The sequence below is a fragment of the Solanum tuberosum genome, unplaced genomic scaffold (assembly GCF_000226075.1).
Source record: "Solanum tuberosum cultivar DM 1-3 516 R44 unplaced genomic scaffold, SolTub_3.0 scf00126, whole genome shotgun sequence".
NCBI classification, from domain to species: domain Eukaryota; kingdom Viridiplantae; phylum Streptophyta; class Magnoliopsida; order Solanales; family Solanaceae; genus Solanum; species Solanum tuberosum.
The window spans coordinates 1,080,186-1,084,929 of NW_006239051.1; the positions used below are offsets into that span (position 1 = coordinate 1,080,186).

Consider the following 4,744-nt stretch of genomic DNA (forward strand, 5'->3'; position numbering starts at 1 on the left):
GTTTTTTAGGCTGGCATACTGTAGTAGTTTTCAGGCCCCCCCCCCCCCCCCCCCCCCTTCTTATTATTGGGTATCACAATCCCCTAAAACTCCCGAAATTTCAGCTCCAAATATAAAATATGTTTGCCTGCGTGGATTTATGTACATACATTTTGGATTTGCTAAAGCTGATTGGTTATTGATTCAAAAATGAATAAATTGGGAGTAATGTATAGCTCATACATTTCGTGGTGATCTTAAATGAGTTTGCAGATTGTGAAATGAATGAAGTTAGGAGGACCCCGCATATTTACTGTCTTTGTTTTTAAAATTTGTCCTGCATTCTCATTTATGTTTGTGTGCAGGTTGCAGTATATGCCATCTAATGCATCTCTCCATATGCCCTTTAATAATATAATAACATTTCATTTCCCTACTAAGTTTTACTTCCACTTGGACATAATTCATAAAAAAATTTTAAAAAAAGAGTAAAGGGTAGTAACCACTTCTTTTCTTGTCGGCCGCCAACTTTTGAAATATTTTTTAAAAAAAGTATGAAAACTCAAATTTGGGGATATGCTTAATGTGTAAAGTTAGGATTACTGACATTTAATTTTGACTCCATCCGTTTGAGTTTTAGATGTCAAATTAGTCTATTTTAAGAGTAACAATCAATTAATTGAGTTTCAAATTTATTGGGGTTGTTTATATGAATCACTTATATCCATTGGGTTCTATTTGCATCCATTTTGATCTAAAAATGATAAATTAATGTATTTTAAGATTAGTTTGATGTTTCTTAATATAATAACAATTATTCTTAGAGTGAGATACAATCTCAACATGACTGAGAAGAATCCAAACGATAATTCCAATTAGTTAGTGTCGCCCATGTGGATCCTTTTACTTCTAATGTTATACTTTTAGGTTGATTTTGAAGGATTTTAACACTTATGAGACATTTTTTCTATGTGATTTTAGATTTACTTTTTTTTTTGTCACACTTACTTATCATCATATCGTACTTATGGACCGATTTATTGTGAGGTCCGTTAGAAATGATAGATCATAACAGGCATTACCTTTGTCTAATGCGGTCATTATATTTCTTCGATATTGTATTTTCATATATCCATCTCAATATCTGGATTTTTTGACTCTGATCTTGTAGATGTGTTGGGCCTTAGAGGTTCAATATTGAATTCTGTATAACATTATTGGTTTTACAACCGGTCTACTAAACATTTCAAGTTTGATTGATATATTCATCTTATTGTATAACAGTACTCCACAATACTTCACCAGTTTTACCGTCTTATTTTTGGTGTGTGTTAATTAAGTAAATCGTCTATCATGCCATTCACACATATGAATTGGGTGCATTTAGGCACCGGAATCCCTTTTAGTCCCACGTTATGAGGATTAAACTTGAAACGTGCATTTCTTGTTTTATTTCAGTTTAACCTAAAACCTTACTCTCCAGGGCGCTTCCTCATAATTATCATCTATGGTTTGTTGCTTTGCTAATTCACTAACTATCTTAATATCGTATGCAATTAACATGCATCATGTACCTCATCCAATAGTATATACTTGTAGTTCGCCCCTCCAACTAGGGTAAAGCATGGATCAGGGCTGACTCAACAAGATTGGAGGCCTAAAGCGAAATTTAAGGGAGGGGCCCTAATATTTTTTTTTTTTTATCATATGTACTTTTATTTAAAATCTACTTTCTAGATTTTTTAGTTGCAAAATCATTAGTTATTGTTTTATAATCGATTTGTTTTATTATTTCCATTTCATTTGATAATATAGCTTAATTCATTCAATCTCTCTTGAGACATTGTTGATCTTAAATAAAATTTAATAAATTTTAGTTTCGAAAAACTTCTTTTGGCTGAGGCAACGGTTAGAGAAACTGTTAACATAATTCTATAAGCAAAATGTGTATTTAGAAAAGAATCAAGTCTTTGATTTGATTGTGCATTTTCATTAGATCACTATCTTCTACATGTACTATTTCTCTTAACACTTTCAATTCAAAAAATAAATCTAAATCATCAATAGCAGAATAACTATTATGTGTTAATGTTCAAGGTTAAGACAACCTTTCGGGATGGCCCAGTGGTTTGGGCTTGGGACTTTCATGTTGGAGGCCTCAAGTTCGAAACCCCTTGCCAGCGAAAGCAAGGGGTTTGCCTTCTGGGTCGAGCTCGTCGCATCAAGCTTGCCTAGTGTGGGTTACCTCTCATATGTGATTTGCGAGCTATTGCATAGGAGCGAGGGTTTTACCCTGTGCACACCCAAAGGGTAGCGGCTGCGGGTTTCCCTTGTCATAAAAAAAGAAGTTCAAGGTTAAGACAATGTTTTTAAATTCTCATCATCTAGTGATCTCAATTTACCACTAAAGAAGAAACATAAAATATTTTCATATGCTTCAATTGGTTCAAATCTATTTTGAAGTGAAAAAGATAGCATGATCTACTATATATATATATCTTAAGTAATCAACTCTAGTTTCAAGGGACTTTGTGATTTCGTTATCAATATTTTCATCAAATTATTTTTTACGAAATTCAGGTTCTATATTCACTTCATATGCAATTTTCTAAATAGAAATCATAGCACTATAGTACATATATATATATATTTTTTAAAATAACATTCATAAGTATATTTTTTTTTTAAAAAATGGGAGCCCCCAAAAATATGGGGCCCAAGTGATTGCTTTAGTGGCCTAGGGGTTAAGATGGCCCTGGCATGGATTCAAGGGACATCCCAGATGCAAACCTGTGGTGGTTGGAAATCTTCATTATATCTTTGTGTCCACTTTATCGTACATTTTAAATCATATGTATTTGGATAGATAGAATACACCTCTAAGTGAAATACATAGAACCGAAGGAACAAAGAAAGATTAGCACCAGAAGATCTAGGTTAGCTATGAAAACTTAGAATTATGGAAACTGAAAAGATACTGGAAAATCGCGGAAGGGTTTTGACACAATTTGTCACAAACAATAAACATAAAAATGTTAGGTTATAGGTCAAATAAGGTTATAATATTAGGTGATGTATCATTTTTGTTGTCTGCTAAAGCAACTTGAGTAGTTTGCTGAATCAATTCTGTATGACAACGATATATATATATATATATATGTAATGACTCTATAATGAACTCCAGTTAAATAATTTTTTGGTTATTTGTTATTTCAGTGTTTGTTGTGGCAACTGGCAAGTACCTTCTAGCTTCTTCATTCTTGTTGTTGCTCTAATGAGTGGTGCATGCATGCAGACAAGTATACTGCGTGCACAGTGAAAGAGAGAGCTGGAAAGGGTTGGCGAGGATAGTTAATGTGAAAGGTGATTTCTGATACTAGAAAAATATGAATTGGTAACGCGAAAATTGAGAGGCCTAGTAATATTGTCCGCTCTCTTTGAAACGTGTTGTTAGGGTGAAAAGCGTGCTTACTTATATACCGAGCATCTCTTTTGTGTTTTGGCAATGTGGAACTCTTATTCTAAGCTAGGGTGTCATCAGTGGCAGCAAAGTGACATATACTCAACACTCCTTTATCGAAAAATTATACCGTGTAGCTAGGTAAGAATATTTTTTTATGTATACATACATATATAATATATAGACACTCCTTGGTTTCCACATGATTTATTTTGACACTCCTTAGTCGTAACTTTGATGACTTCGCCACTGGGTGTCGCATACTATTAGTACTGAGGTTTTACCGATTTGCCTAAACTTAGTTGAGCTTTGACCGACCATCGACAAGACTGACATATGAATGATTTTGATATCATTTGCAATGTCCATATGACTAGTGATATTGTTTGCTCTAGACTTGCACCACACGACTTTAAAATGTGTCACTAAAGTGTAAGGCTATATACCCATCATCTTTTCTGTATTTTTCAGACATAGGACTCTTTTCCTAAACTAGGATGTCACATTACCTCCTACAACAGGTTAGACTACAGTATTAATGGGTAAAAGTTCTTCTACACTACATAGTACATCAGTCTTAGCAGTCAAATCTTTTCTACCGTTGAACTTACCTGTAGTAGTTATCTCTTTGGTGATTTGATTTTACTGGCATTGAAGAAGTAAAGTGTCGTTCTCTTGTTCCGCATTTTGTCATAGAACGCACTCCCATGCGTTCACCCATCAGTGCATTTACTCCTCCTCTGCCTTTCAGGCTACCCAATATTCGAAGTCCGACTAAATTCGAATTGTGCATTGCAGGATCCATTTGTGGGAGATACTCTCCATATTTAGGGTTCGAAATCGAGACATACTTTTGATTAAGGATGAAACAGTCTCATCACTGCACCACAACCCAGGTTGGTGTCGTTGTCTATGGTGAAACATAAAAATTTCAAGTTGGTATTGAATTAAAAAAAATGCATGATAAAAGGGCACGGAAATGCCGTGTGTGGGCATTGAAAGCAAAATTTAAGCAATGTCTGAAGAGACAAGTTGCAGATCTTTCCTTGTTGGGGCCCTATCACACTATTCTTCCCTCATCTTCTTCCATCTCCAACATTTAATTTACTTCCTACCTTATTTACACTACAAAATTTTGTCGCTTTGCATTTAACTGCATATCTCACAAACTACTACTCACTTTCTGCTTTTCTTCCTTCTCTATCTCATAACTCCTCTATACCTATACCTATCCTCGATCAATAGGGGCGGACCTAGAGTGTCGGGTACTTTCTTACTTTTGCACAAATCGTAATTTGTCTTATT

The 4,744-nt window shown here is 34.5% G+C and overlaps 1 protein-coding gene across 2 annotated transcripts in view; it reads left to right on the forward strand.

Annotated features, from left to right (window-relative positions):
• Window positions 1-4,352, forward strand: part of LOC102587608 (pentatricopeptide repeat-containing protein At5g40400) — a 13,838-nt gene extending 9,486 nt beyond the window's left edge. Inside the window, exon 5 of one of the 2 annotated variants that reach the window (XR_001473877.1) lies at window positions 4,238-4,352. The gene's annotated coding sequence lies outside the window, so the exon portion shown is untranslated. Of the gene's footprint in view, window positions 1-3,195; window positions 3,837-4,237 lie in introns of those variants that run through there. The other variant, XR_001473878.1, reaches the window with a different exon arrangement.
• The last annotated feature ends 392 nt before the right edge of the window (window positions 4,353-4,744 follow it).